Consider the following 15777-nt stretch of genomic DNA (forward strand, 5'->3'; position numbering starts at 1 on the left):
GGATGTGCTGAGACTGGAATCGGCCCAGAGAATGGCCACCAGGATGGTCTCGGGACTCAAGGAGCTCCCATACGAGGAGCGGTTAGGGAAGTTGCAGCTCTACTCACTCGAGGAACGTAGAGAGAGGGGAGATATGATCGAGACATTCAAGTATCTCACAGGCCGCATCAAAGTGGAGGAAGATATCTTCTTTTTCAAGGGTCCCGCGGCAACAAGGGGACATCTGTGGAAAATCAAGGACAGGAAACTGCACGGTGACACTAGGAAGTTCTTCTTCACTGAAAGGGTGGTTGATCGCTGGAATAGTCTTCCACTCCAGGTTATTGAGGCCAACAGCGTGCCAGATTTTAAGGCCAGATGGGATAGACATGTGGGATCTATCCGCAAAGATAAATAGGGAGGGTCATTAGAGTGGGCAGACTTGATGGGCCGTGGCCCTTATCTGCCATCTATTTCTATGTTTCTAATTAGGTCAGGGGCTTACTAGCTAGTATGCGAGCTATCATCAGTCCAAAATATCTCTATTGAGGGCTACTTGATTTCTATTAAAAGGTTTTTTACTTTATATATTTTATTACTTATGTTGTAATCACTCAACTATGAGTCCTTATTAGAACTATAATCTTAATTAGTGTAGACTACTTAGCTTGGGTGTAATTGTATACCCGGCTTCTCAACCAGCGACGGAAGATCTCCAGTTTCGCTCCCACGATAACAGGGGCTTCTTCATGGCATAGGTGAAGATGCGCAATCTAGTGCTAATGGCAATGCTCCGGGCTTACTCGCCGCTTCCACACCCTTTAGTCTCTAAGAGATAGCTATTGTGACAATATCATTTTTGGCTTTTGCCTTTATTTAGGTATTTTTTGGTGTGTTTCACATTAATCAGATTGGGTTGAAGTATATTATAACAGGAACAAGCCATTTTGAAAAGTATCCTTGATTCAAATGGGAGCCAGTACAGTATTTGATAGTACTCTGTCATATGATCAAATTTTTCCCAGATTATAGATCAATCGCACTAACATGTTCTGGACGAGCTGCAATCTTTTCAAATTCTTCTTGGGCAAAGCCAGATAAATGATATTGCGATAGTCCAAGAGACTTACCCCCTCTTTTACGAAACTATGATAGCAGTTTCTAGCGCGGGGACCGCACTGAATGGCCCACGCTGCACCTGTCACTCATTAAGTTCCTTCGAGCGTCTGGAGCAATGCGGGCCATTCAGAATGCGACACTTGCAAGCATTATACACTAGCTTGCGACTTGTATAAATAAATAAATTTAGTCATGGACACCAGTTTCAGCACCTATTAATGAAACAATCAAAGTGCTTCACAAATGAAATCATTATTCAAATTCCTCCCTTCCCCACATTTCTCAATAAAACTTTTAAACATTTCCCGGTTAGAAACAATTTCCCTCATTTCTAACCCCTAGTTATAATAAAATACAAAACTAAGGGGCCCTTTGACTAAACTGCGTAAGGTGCCGACGCATGCCTATCACAGCAAACGTGGTCTAATGCAGATGCAATAAAGCATCCTGCATTAGTTTTGGCATTTGTGCACAATAAGGGCTTGATTCTCTATAGTGCACGCTACTGCCACCTATGGCAGTGCACGTTTAAAAAAAAAAAAAAAATTAGGAACACTTTACTAATATGCCTACCTCGGGCATACGAAGGCACATAGCGATGCCTAAGCACGTGTAAGGCAGGCGGAGGCCTGGTTTGTGCCAGAAGTTGCCTTACGTGTGCTTAGGAGTCACTATGCCCACCTGGACATCCGGGGTAGGTGTCTAAAATGTAAGCCTGAAAATTGCTGGCCTACATTTCACATGCCTACAGAAAACTGTAGGCGCGATTCTACAACGCACGCCTAGCAGTTCATTGACAACCACGTGCCTGCACGCCTACAATGTAGGCGCACTAAGGCACGCTATAGAGAATCAAGTCCTAAGCGCATATTTATTTGTTGTCAATTTTTTCGAGGGAGCGTGTCAGATGTAGAGAAAGGGCAAAGAGTGAGCGTGGAAACAGTAACCAGTTAGCACATGCATATTAGTGCATGCTAACTGGTTACCACTGGGTTAAAGTAGGAGTCCATACTGCCTCCGAAATAGGCAAACATTAGCGAATTGCAATAAATGAAACAAATGCAATGAAATAAAGGGGTTCTCATACAAGAAATAGGCTTAAGGTACAAGGAATACCTACGTAAGAGCATGCTAATCTCATTTCTTAGCACAACTTAGCCCCTAAATGAAAACTCCCACCCCCACTCCAGTATATCCACTATTCCAGTGTATCGCAAACTATGTGGCGACACACTAGTGCGCCTCCTGAGATTTCAGGTGTGCCACGGCACACTGGGGAGGAAGAGAGGTGCCGGCACTGGCTGACTGCCTACAGAAAGTGCCTCTTGCGGCGAGGCACATCCTGTAGGCAATCGGCCGGTCACAGCGCTTCTCTCTGGCTCTCTTCCCTGCTGGCACTCCCCCTCCCAGGCATCTCAGGGCCCGTCTGAAGGGCCTTCACTCATGCGCAGACATCGACACGATGGCGACATCCGCACACTTCCGGGTGCCTCGAGACGCAGCCCGAGAAAGTTTGCCGGACACTGCACTCTTCTGACATAGATAATGCTAAGCTTTTAGTACTTTACAAAAAGACCCAAAATGGTCCAGCAAGCATAACGCCACAGGCATTTTGCTCCACAGCACTGGTGCCACTGTTGAGACTGTTCTAGATCCCCATCAAGCACACTGCAAGATTTGCAATGATGGGACTTTCAGGAAGTTCTCCCCACACTCCAACTGGAAAGCAGATTACGAGAGGTAGATTTTGAGAGAGAGATTTTATTTGCAAGGTAAAATTTTGAAACTGCGCAGTCTTGTCCTTCTAATTTAGGAAGCAAAAAAATCTGGAAGGGGGGGCGACATAAAAATAAAATACTTGCACAAAATGAGGATAATTTTTATAAGGGGCATGAGCAATAAAGCACATACTCTCTGGTATTATACCCTCCTTTTTAACAAGCTGCACTAGAAGATCTTAGCTTGGGCCGATAAGGTAAGTGCTAAAAAGTACAGTTGATAAAAAGGGCTATTAGTGATTTACATGTGGATGTGGTCAAATATGTACATAAATGACCTCAGAAAATACCGACTTTGAAATGCTGGCACACGCTTTGCACAGGGGTGGAGACTGGATAGAGTGTGCAAGTAAATTCTGTTACTTATTGTATTTTTCGCTCCATAAGACGCACCCCAGATTTTGAGAAGGAAAACAAGAAAAAAAAAAAACTATTCTGAACCAAATTGTGCACCCAGCCTCCCTCATTCCCCGCCAGGCTCTGCACCCAATGTCAGTTCTCATGGGACATGTGAGAACTGACTGCAGCCATTCTGAAAGTGGGGCAAGCCCAGGCAGCAGCGCAAACAGCACGCTCCTGCCAGCCCATACACCGCTGGACCACCAGGCTTAGGGGGCGCTTAAAAAGGTATTGCAGGGTGGGGGTGTTTTAAAAGGAAGGGCAGGTGGTGTTTTAAAAAGGTACCGTGGGGAGGGGGTTGTTATCTTCGCTCCATAAGATGCACTCCCTTTTTGTGGGTGGAAAAAGTGTGTCTTATGGACCGAAAAATATGGTACATATATTGACAAATATTGGCACAAACATTTACATTGGCTCTAGCACTGATGCCTGCCTCTTAAGCTAGTATTTTATATTTGAATTTATAAAATAGGCTTCAAGTAGATGACTTAAATGCTGTTTTAAAATGGATGACCCCTTATAAAATTACCCTCAATATGTCATGTGACTTCACTGAATAACATGATTTCTGTTCCTGGGCAGTAAGTGGAATTTCCTAATTGCTCATTACTTAAAAAGTATAGAAACTGTGTGGTACAATGGTTAAAACTACAGCCTCAGCACCTTGAGGTTGTGGGTTCAAACCCAAGCTGCTCCTTGTGACCCTGGGCAAGTCATTTAATCCTCCATTGATCTAGGCATATTTTAGATAGATTGCGAGCCCACCGGGGATAGACAAGAAAAAAAATGCCCGTGTAGCTGAATAATTTCATGTATACCATTCTGAGCTCCTCCGGGAGAACGATATAGAAAAGTAAATAATTAAATAAAATGTTATTTTCATAAAACTTTGCTTTTGTAACCAGGAGTCAAATTTTAAAAGCAAGAATATATGACAGAAAATTTGGCAAAGTCATAAAAAGCAACATATGAATCACAATTAACATGCTATTTATATTGCAAATATAGAAAGATGGCAACAGAAGATTTAGAAACGAGTAGTTTTTCCGGATTTTGTAAATCTCTTTCATAAATCAGCCCCCAGATGTAGTCTCCCATCATGTTCCTATTATATTGTCCTTGGTAGCAGCATTCGAAGTCCAGTATATCCTGTTGGAAGCGCCCACTTTCTTCCTCAGAGTACACTCCATGGCTCACCTTTAATGTCACAAGATGAGCATCAAGGACGTGGACTTTGAGAGAAATCCTACTGTTCATTTTCCTGTAATTCTTCACCAGATTCTCAACCAAATCCATATAGTTTTTGGCTATGTGATTGCTCAGACATCCCTGAACCACTGTGACAAATCTGTTCCAAGCTGCTTTCTCCTTCCTAGTTAGCTTCTTGGGACATCCCTCGCACTCCAGAATCTTCTTTATCTGTAAGAACATAAGAATTGCCGCTGCTGGGTCAGACCAGTGGTCCATCGTGCCCAGCAGTCCGCTCACACTGCGGTCCTCTGGTCAAAGACCAGCGCCCTGAGACTAGCCCAGAGAGTGGCGGAAAACTGGAACGCTCTTCCAGAGTCTGTTATAGGGGAAAACACCCTCTAGGATTTCAAGACAAAGTTGGACAAGTTCATACTAACTTGGTGAGACTGGATTCATTTGGAGCACTGGTCTTGACCTTGGGGCCGCCGCGTGAGCGGACTGCTGGGCAGGGTGGACCATTGGTCTGACCCAGCAGTGGTAATTATTATGTTCTTATGTACATTGTGTATGTTCCAATTCAGCAGGAACTTGTCTAACTTTGTCTTGAATCCCTGTGGTCCGACAAAGACACTAGCTTTGACCTTTGCCTCAGACAGATTAGGGAAGAAGTCTTGAAGGTACTTGAAGACTGTCAGCTCCTTATCTAGAGCTCTGACAAATTGTTTCATTAGGCCCAATTTGATATGCAGTGGTGGTATCAGCACCTTCTGGAGGTCTACCAGTGGTTCCCATTTGACATTGTTTCTCCCCACAAAGAACTTGGTCCACTGTGGCCAATCATTCCTTTAGTAGTGTGCCTTTTTGTCCCTGCTGTCCCAAAAGCAGAAATAGCAGGAAAACTTGGTAAAAACGCCTTGGAGACCCATTAGAATGTCACCATTTTGAAGTCTCCAAAGATCTCCCAGCCGTACTCATCAAACTTCAAGGCACCTAATAGTCTTAATGCTGTTGTAATCCTCTTTCAGGTGTACTGAGTGAGCCAGTAGAAGAGACGGGTACTGGTTCCCATTGTGGAGCAGGACAGCTTTGATGCTCTTGGAAGAGCTGTCAATGAAGACGTGCCATTCTTCCGGGTTACAAGTGGTTCCAATTGCCTCAAACAGATTGGTCACATTCTGGCAGAAGCAGAGCCCATCTTGATGGGTGAAGAATATGGAAAAAGTTTGGTGACGATTTCTCTGATGTGTGACTTGCACACTTTCATCCAACAAGTTCCACTGCTTGAGCCTAGACATCAAAAGGGCCCCCTAAGTTTACTCAGCTTGGAATCAATCTGGAATGTTCTGCAAAAAAGGTAGATTTCAAAATATCAATGTCCTGGTCACAAAAGCAAAGTTTGAAGGGAATGATAGCCATTTTCTATACTTTTGTGATTTAGGCAATTAAGAAAGAACAAAAAATAAATAAGAATTTTGTTATAGTGTTACGCTTTCAACCATGACCAAAACTTTAAAATCAAGAATAAAATCCCAAAATACGTTGGCACCAGTATTTTGCTTGATTGCTTTATTGCACTCTGCAAATTTCATGAACTGAGAGACACCAGTCCTAATTAACCATGGAAAATGTTTTTAAAATGAGATACATTTCAGTCTGCAATTGCTTTGACGACATATATTTATTTCAAAATGCATGATACTCAGCTGAAATGTTTTGCTGAACAACTATTTATTTTGGCCAAAGTTTTCATTTGTGCGGCAAACCAAGGCCATAAGAAGATTAGATTTGTAAGTCTACACTAAACAAGTCAACATGAACAGCTTTGATTTGTCCCAAATGTGTGAGCCTACAGAGTGACAAATAAATTAGTGGAAACTTGCTTACAAATCACAGACGACAGAGTCTCTCGAAAATAACTTGAACATGGACTGCAAATGTCATGTGGTCCTTAACCATAATTAAAAGGTCATTTGAGACTATTAAAATGCACTACAAAACAGATGGATTTTCATACAATAAATATAAAATTATAGTTTACATTATGGTTCATGTTATCACCATGACCAACACAATGTTCTTGCATCTGAGCAAATCCAGAAGGAGCAAGAGCGTAATACACCAAATCTTCTCTCTCATTTTGAATTTATAAGACTTGAATCGGGCTTTAAATGTGAGAAATATATACCTGAGGAAATGTATTTCCGTAATATATCATATATAGTTTTCAATAACTTTTTTTTAAATCAGTGCTTTTTCCCTTTTCCCTATGATAATAAGAAAATGAACCACTAGGGGATAATTCTCTACAGTGTGCCTAAAGTTAAGCATCAGGATGATGCGCACTAATTCCAATTTCACAAACATCAATTGCATGCACAACTGCTGGCTTAGCTGCTGGGCAAGTCCCTGACTCCCTCATGCCCCTCCCACATTCACTCCCCCACTGCAGATGTGCATGATGGATTTTGGGCCTGATTCTCTAAATGGTGCCTAGCCAATTTCCGCATAGGATTTACAATTTTTTTTTTTAATTGGCTTAATTGGCATGATAATCTCTAAAGCTGAAAGGGGATAGATTCCGTACAAAGGTTTAAGGAAGTTCTTCCGGAGTCTGTTGTTGGGGAAAACGCCCTCCAGGTTTTCAAGACTAAGCTGGACAAGTTCCTGCTAAACTGGGATGTACACAGGCGAGTCTGGACTCACTTTAGAGCAATTATTAAATTATGCACGCAGTTGACACTATTCTATAGCTTGTGCATCAAAATATCGATCATTTTAATGCTGAAGCCATCTACTGTGAAAATTAAAATAGATGAAACGCTTAGGGCTCATTTTACTAAGCTGCACTAGCGGTTTAAGCGCGCATGCTAGAGCTGGTGTTAGATCTTGGCGCGTAGTGCGGGATTAGCACGCGCTAAAAACGCTAGCGCACCTTAGTAAAAGGAGCCCTTAGTGTGCACTTGACGTTGGCCCAGCCGTTTCACTAATGTGACTTTTCTCAGGGGTTGGGTTTCACGATTCCCGTTTGGATGACAGAAGCAAAATAAAACATCTTTCTGTCAAAAGATGTCATGACCCAGTCTACTTCTTCATTTACATTAATTTAACTTTCACAATAAATGGCTTAAGCATTAAAACAGTCAACATTTTTGTGAGAAATTGAACAGAAAAAGTTAATGTACATCCTATATAATAAAACCCTAGCCGCGCATGCGCACTCTTAACTGCGTGCTTCCATGATCCATAGGTCTGTGGCCGTAGGAGTGCGCATGCGCGAGTCCCCAGCCTTACTTCTTCCCAGCACCTACCTACACTCGCCGACAGGACTGGCCGCCAGTGCTGGACTCCCTGCTCCCCACAATATTCGGCTCCTCTCACCAGCGTCTGAGAAGGCTTCCGACGCTGGCGGGGATCGAGAGGAGACGCAGCAACACCTCGCGGGAAGGGAAGCGCCGACAAAACACTCTAGCCGCTATGTTCTTCGCGGTCCCAACTCCAAACCTGCCGATTCCAGCAGCGTGTGCAGCACTCTACACACGCTGCTTCGGGGCCTTCTACTGCCATGATTTGCTCTGCCGTGTCTCTGATGATGTCATCAGGGACGTGCAAGAGTAAATCAGGGCAGTAGAAGGCCCCGAAGCAGCGTGTGTAGAGTGCTGCACACGCTGCTGGAAATCAGCAGGTTTGTCGGGACCGCGGGAAGGGAAAGGGGGGGGAAGGGAAACACTACTGCTGCACAGGGAAGTGGTGTTGGTGGAGGGAATGCTGGTGCTGTTGCTGCTGCACAGGAAGTGGGGGGGAACGAAATGCTGCTGTACAGGGAAGTAGGGTGGGGGGAAATACTGATGCACAGGGACATGGAGGGGGAGGGAATGCTGCTGTGGCTACTGCACAGGGAAGTGGGGGGGAAAGAAAGACAGACAGCGGGAGGAAGGCAGACAGAAAGAAAAGAAGAAAGACACAGAGGCAGGGAGAGACACAGAAAGACAGACAAAGGGGGCAAGTGAGAGAGACGGACAGAAACAAAGACAGCGGGAGGGAGAGAGAGACAGAAATAAAGAAAGACAGACAGACATATATTCTAGCACCCGTTAATGTAACGGGCTAAAATACTAGTAAAAACATAAGCATATAAGAATAGCTTTACTGGGCCAGACCAATGCTCCATCTAGCCCAATAGCTGTCCTCACGGTGGCCAATCCAGGTCACTAGTACCTGGCAAAAACCCAAATAGTAGAAACATTCCAGAACTCCAAAGAATATCAAGATTCTGGAATCCCAAAGAGTAGCAACTTCCATACTACCAATCCAAGGCAAACAATGGGTTCCCCCATATCTGTCTCAATAACAGACTATGGACTTTGCCTCCCGGAAATTGTCCAAACCTTTCTTAAAACCAGCTACTCTATCTGCTCTTACCACAACCTATGGCAACGCATTCTAGAGTTTAACTAATCTAATCTAATCTATTCTTTGAACCTAAGAAACAATGATACTTTTCAGTATCCAGTTATTAGGAACATTAGATACAATAGAACATTTACCTCCACAAGGGCATATCAAGCAGCAAAACTGTGGCAAGCATTACCAACTGATATTAACCAGCAATCTAATTTTAAATCTAATCTAATCTTCTATTTTTGCGTCGCTCATACCTAGGTAGGCTCAAGGCGACTTAAAGAGGGGGGTGAGGAAAGAGAAGGGGGAGGAGGGGTGGGAGAAGAGAAGAGGAGAGTAGGAGGGGGGAGGGAGAGGGGGGGAGGAGGGAGGAGAGGATACAGGTGATTAAGTGTCAAATAGATGAGTTTTCAGTTTCCAAAGAGACCTAAAGACCTATTTTTTTTCTTCAAGAATTTGTTACGAATGATTCCTAAATATTCTAATACTTGTTTTTAATTTGTATCACCATAATTACTCCTGTAAACAGTAGGAACTTCTTAGAGGTATTGGCGGTATACAAATAAAGATTGTACTATTTGGAATTGAGTGAAAAAAAAAAATTTCCTCCTACTGGTTTTAAAGGTTATTTCCTTGTAACTTCATTGAGTGTCCTCTAGTGTTTGTAATTTTTGACAAAGTAAAATATCGATCCACTTGCACCCGTTCTACGTTCTACAGGATTTTGTAATTACAGCAAGGTTTTTTGACCAATGACAGAACTGAGAGCCTCATACATGACACTAAGGGCTCCTTTTATCAAGGCATGCTAAGGGAGTTAGCGTGGACATTTCATCATGTGCTAACCCCCGCGGCAGCCTAAAATCCTAACGCCTCATCAATGGAGGCGTTAGGTACTAGCGCGGCAGGCGGTTTAACGCACGGTATTCCGCGCGTTAAACCACTACCGTGCCTTTGTAAAAGGACCCCTAACAGCTCCTTTTACAAAGGCACGCTAGTGGTTTTAGCGTGCGCTAAAATGCTGCTTGTTCTAGCCGCTACCACCTCCTCTTGAGCAGGCGCCTGTGCATGCACTAAAAACGCTAGCGCACCTTTGTAAAAGGAGCCCTAAGTCATTACGGGTCTGAGCATTTGAGATCTTCTTCCTCATGTGTTTGATACTGAACTGCAGTTTACATCATTTCTGGCACTTGGTTTGCAGATAATTGGGATTCTGCATGATGGTGCAGCTGTTTGATTTTGGAAGCTGGGATGAGGCCGGGCATCCTGGCTTAGTGTGGGTTTTACAATCTGGCATAATGTCTATTAACTCATTAAAAAAAAAAAAAAAAAACCCAAGTATGGATGCTCAAAAACTCACTCTAATATAATATTATAATATAATATCCCCAGCACTGTATACAGAAAAAGAATGACGTACAGTATAATCAAAAAATGGAGAAAAGACTTGTGTCATAGAACCATTATGGGAGAATTCTCTACAGTTTGCCTAAAATTAGGCACCAGGATGATGCGCGCTAATTCCAATTCTACAAATGGTAATTGCATACACAACTGAGATCTTTTCTCCATTTCTGTTTTACACTGACTTTCTCTACTGCTTAACCTTTTCCTATCATAATAAATCTTACATTACGCTGGTTCCAATCGTAATTATTTTAGCAAAGTTTTGTGTTATTCACCATTATCATTTACGGCTATTGTAAACATAATGTAAATAAGTCATAAGTCTGTAAATTCAAATATTTTGTGTTCCTGTCGTGTACTGTACGTCCCATGCCATGGGACATACGATGGCAACGACATTTTTGGAATGTCCCTTCAGTCAGGACAAATAGAAACATAGAAAACATAGAAAGATGACGGTAGATAAGTAGAGTTTCCATGAGTTTACACACTATTGATGTGAGACTTACTGGTCTGTAATTCGCAGCCTCCGCTCTGCAACCCTTTTTGTGCAGAGGAACAACATTGGCAGTTTTCCAGTCCAGGGGGACTCTCCCCGTACTTAGGGAGAGATTGAAGAGCATGGCTAACGGTTCCGCCAAAACATCGCATAGCTCTCTGAGCACTCTTGGGTGCAGATTGTCCTGTCCCATGGCTTTGTTCACCTTGAGTCTTGACAGTTCTTTGTAAACATCAGCTGGTGTGAACTCAAACTTCTGAAATGGGTCATCCATGCCTTGCTTTGCATCCAGCCGAGGCCCGTGCCCTGGTGCCTCGCAGGTAAAGACTGAACAGAAGTAATCATTCAGTAGTTTGGCTTTATCAGAGTCAGTTTCCACATAATTCCCGTCTGGCGTTCTAAGGCGCACTATCCCGTTTGTGTTCTTTTTCCTGTCGCTAATGTATCTGAAGAAGGATTTGTCCCCTTTCTTGATGTTCTTCGCTAGAGTTTCTTCCAAACTAAGTTTGGCCTCCCTGACTGCCGTTTTGACCGCTGCAGACTTTGTCTTGTATTCAACGTTTGCTTCTTTTTCCCCCATGAGTTTGTATGATAGAAATGCTCTTTTCTTCTCCTTGACGAGGTATGATACCTCATCTGTGAACCATTGGGGTTTCCTTTTTCTTTGTTGTTTGGTTACCGATTTTATGTAGCGGATAGTTGCCTCATGAAGGATCGATTTCAAGGTTGTCCACATATCTTCCACATTATCAGTTACTTTTTGAACCTGCAGCGTCTGGTAGACGAAATCTCCCATGCGTGCGAAGTCAGTGCCTCTGAAATTGAGTACCCTTGTTTTTGTTTGTGATCTAGGGAAGCCCTTCTTAAGGTTAAACCATACCATGTTATGGTCACTAGTGGCTAGCGTCTCTCCCACCGAGACGTCCGAGACGCTTTCCCCATTCGTAAGTACCAGGTCCAGGATGGCCTGGGCCCTAGTGGGCTCTAGTACCATTTGTTTGAGCCGTACTCCCTTCATGGACGTTAATATCCTCCAGCTATCACAAGTTGTCGCTGATAGTGTGTTCCAGTCTACATCAGGCATGTTGAAGTCTCCTAATAGAACAGCCTCCCCCCGTAAGGTGATATTCTCAATGTCTTCAATTAATTCTGCGTCCTTTTCCTCCGATTGTCTCGGAGGTCTGTATACAACACCAAGGTACAGGCATTTTTCTCCACCTCTGGCCAAGTTTACCCAGATGGATTCCCCAGTATTCTTGATATCTGTGATCCTGGTTGTCTTAATGTTCTCTTTGATATAAAGTGCTACCCCACCACCTAACCTACCCTCTCTATCTTGTCTAATCAGGTTGTATCCTGGTATGGTTATATCCCACCCATGAGACACACGATAGGAAAAGGTTAAGACAAAAATAGGACGAGGTGAATCGCCTGTTTCATGCTACCAACATGCCCTCTTGTGGTAATAAATGCTGTAGATCAGGCTTAAGGACAAGAAATCACACTGAACAAGGAAAACTTTTTTGTGTACTTATAGTGCGTGGCTTATTGACCTGCAGTAATTGCTTTACTTAACAATCTATTAACTGAAACCACTACATATGTGGCAACCACCGAGGCCCCGGCCTTCTGGAGTGTTTTAATGTCTCCTTCCTAGTTTTCAGTGTACAAACCAGGAAAAGCACGAAGGGCTGGATTCTGTTAATGACGCCTGGAAAAAAAGAGCCAGTCACAGGTCAATCACGCTTAGGCGCCATTTACAGAATCGCACCTAACGGCACCTATCAAAAATCTTAGTCGCCAGCAATGTAGGCCAGCATTTTATTGGCCTAAATTGCAGGCACCTAAATTCTTTAGAGAATCGCACTGCCTATGTTTGTCTCCACCCCCAAATATGCCCATTTATGTGTGGGCGCCATGCGGTAGGTGACTACCTTTTATAGAATCAGGTAGGTGCCTATCATTCAAATTGTAAATAGTGCAAAATGCAGCAGCCAAATTGATTACAGGAACATCAAAATACGCTCATATTACCTACCTTGGCTTCAGAAGTTGCACTGGCTGCCAGTAGCATTTAGAATACAGTATAAGACTGCAATGATTTGTCATCAGTTTTTGCATGGTACAATTCCAGAGTATTTTAAGAGTAAGATGATTACTTATCAGCTTAAAAGACTGCTGCGTTCTCAAAATTCTGCTTTGTTAAAGGCCAATGTTAATCCGAAATATGTCGAAACTTGTGCAATGACCTTCCGTTGTGCTGATAAGAGAACTTTTACAAAACTCTTCATGACACAATTGTTTGTTAATGCTTTTTTATAGGGTCTGACTTGTCCTGTTCGAGGAATCACTGTGCATTTAAATTCTTGATGATTTGTCCCTCTTTGTACTGTTTTAGCTATTATGTATGTGGATATATTGTAAACCGCCTAGGAATTAGACTGTATCGAATTTTTTTTAATCAATAAATTTTTTAAATAAATAAATAAAAAACTCTCAAGATTCCAGTTCCTTTCCACTGTATGATACTCAATGACCATAGCATATAACACTTTCACATGGACAATTACATTGCATTACATTAGGAATTTCTATTCCGCCATTACCTTGCAGTTCAAGTCGGATTACAAAATAATTATCCAAGATGTATTACAACAAGAACTTAAAAAAAAAAAAATTGATCATTTTCAAAAAGAGTAAGAAATGGGTAAGGTTATTTGTTTGGGGTAGTTGGCTTTAGTGAGAGGTGGAGTTTGAGATTTGCGGTATTTTTTTTTCCAGAGTTTTCTTGAAGAGTATGGTCTTTATTTCTTTTCTAAAAGTCTTGTAGTCAAGGGATGCCGTCAATAGATTGGCGATTTGGTTGTCTAGTTTGGCTGCTTGAGTCTTTTCCGTTTGCCCTCCTTAATTGGGGGGTATGAGAATGGGATGTGAGTTTTCCTATGTCTGGTTGCTGTGTTGTGGATGAGGCGGTTATTCAGGTAGTTTGGACTGTCTCCGTATAAAGTCTTAAATAGTAGGGAGTAGAATTTAAATTGTATTCTTGCTGGGATCGGAAGCCAGTGCGATTAGAGATATGCTTCTGTAATGTGATCATGTTTCTTTAATGAGTAGATGAGTCTTAGTGCTGTGTTTTGGATAGTTTGTAGTTGTTTTGTTATGGTTGTAGGGCATGGGAGGTAAATAAAGTAAAAAAAGACAACAACGATGCAAGCACAGGTTATCATACTCAAGGGAGGAAAAAGCCTCAGAAACAAACCCTCCCACCACACAATGGTGGCTTAAGATGGTCGGACAAAAACCTCTTTGGCATTAAAAAAACACCCTTGGAATATTATGGGCTCTGTGCAAAATTCAGATAGAAAACGGTACACCAACGGTTGCCAGGGTTTCACAAATCTGCTGCCTCAGGGCATAGCCAACCCGATCGAACCTTCAAACTGGGACTCGCGTCTCCCTGCACGACATATTCAATGACCACTAGGGTCCTTAAGGATCACTGGATTATTTTGGCAACACTAAACACTACAGGCAGGATTCAAGAATTTGGCACCGAGTATTCTATAAAGGGCATTCAAGGATAGTGTGTAGCGCCGGGATCTGCACTCAACTTTGGGCGCAAGGATTTACATCAGGTGAACATTCTGGCATGCAAGCTGGATGTGGATTTGTATTCTGTAACATTACACACATCTTAAGGAAATGATCCCAACCCGCCCATGTCCCTCCCATCGTTATGTTTCCTTTTCAGACGCCATGGAAACAGTTAGGCAAGTGTGTTTTCATGCATGTGGATCTGCTATATCTGTCCTGTGCGGTACTTTGCATCCATATTTATTATTTTAAAAATTTGTATACCACCTAAATCTAAGCGGTTCCAAAAAAACATATATACTATAAGATAGATATTTACACACAATACACAGGCAATATCAGTTTTTGCTCTTCCTAACTATCCACCCATAGCATATTGCATTGTTACTAACTGTGGTATTTTATTGTCTACCTCCAACATATCACATGTAGGTATCAACAAATAGCTGTGTTTTTAGTAATCTCTTAAAATTTACTCGATCAATACAAAGTCTCAGGTTCCTGGGTACAGGAACACATTTTAGTCTTCATTGCAGCATAACACACGCCTCGTTCCCCGGTCGCCGTCAATTTCATGCCTCCTCTGTCCCCAACACCCTTCCTGGTTGACAGATCTCCCATAAAGTTGTACAGGGGCTAATCTGTACAAAACTTGGTGGAACACAGACGTTACCTTATATTGTACTCTTTGTTTTAGAGCAGGGGTCTCAAAGTCCCTCCTTGAGGGCCGCAATCCAGTCGGGTTTTCAGGATTTCCCCAATGAATATGCATGAGATCTATGTGCATGCACTGCTTTCAATGCATATTCATTGGGGAAATCCTGAAAACCTGGCTGGATTGCGGCCCTCAAGGAGGGACTTTGAGATCCCTGTTTTAGAGGAAACCAGTCGGAATGCTTTTCCGCACTGGAGTAGCAAGGAATGTTAGGTACCATATATGAAATACCCCCGTTTCCTATTGCTGAACCTTAATAGGATTTTCTATTGCAACCTATCACCGTAAATACCTTTCAAATACCCAAACTTTTGTTTGGTATTTTTATACCTCTGGTTCCATTAACTTGGAATGCCGAAAGATCTACATTCTCACAAAATACACAAGGATTAAAACTTTCCTTCCCTTCTTTTAAGGGAATTACATTTAAAGGAAAATTGGTGAATTCCTATATGTTTAAACTAATGGAAATTTGGAATGCTATTCCACTTATAAGAGACTTACCCTTTATTTTACAAAGGTGCGCTAAGCTTTTTAGCGCGTGCTAAATATTAGCATGCGCTAAACACATGCTAAACGCTAATGCATGCATGTTATTCTATGGATGGATTAGTGGTTAACGAATGAATTTATTTTGCACGCGCTAAATCCGTGCTAAAACGCTTAGCGCGCCTTTGTAAAAGACGGCCTTAAATTCA

The 15777-nt window shown here is 42.4% G+C and overlaps 1 protein-coding gene across 4 annotated transcripts in view; it reads right to left on the minus strand.

Annotated features, from left to right (window-relative positions):
- Positions 1–15777, minus strand: part of LRRIQ1 (leucine rich repeats and IQ motif containing 1) — a 289414-nt gene that overhangs the window by 167620 nt on the left and 106017 nt on the right. The gene's annotated exons all lie outside the window — the stretch shown is intronic.

The sequence above is a fragment of the Geotrypetes seraphini genome, chromosome 7 (assembly GCF_902459505.1).
Source record: "Geotrypetes seraphini chromosome 7, aGeoSer1.1, whole genome shotgun sequence".
NCBI lineage: Eukaryota > Metazoa > Chordata > Amphibia > Gymnophiona > Dermophiidae > Geotrypetes > Geotrypetes seraphini.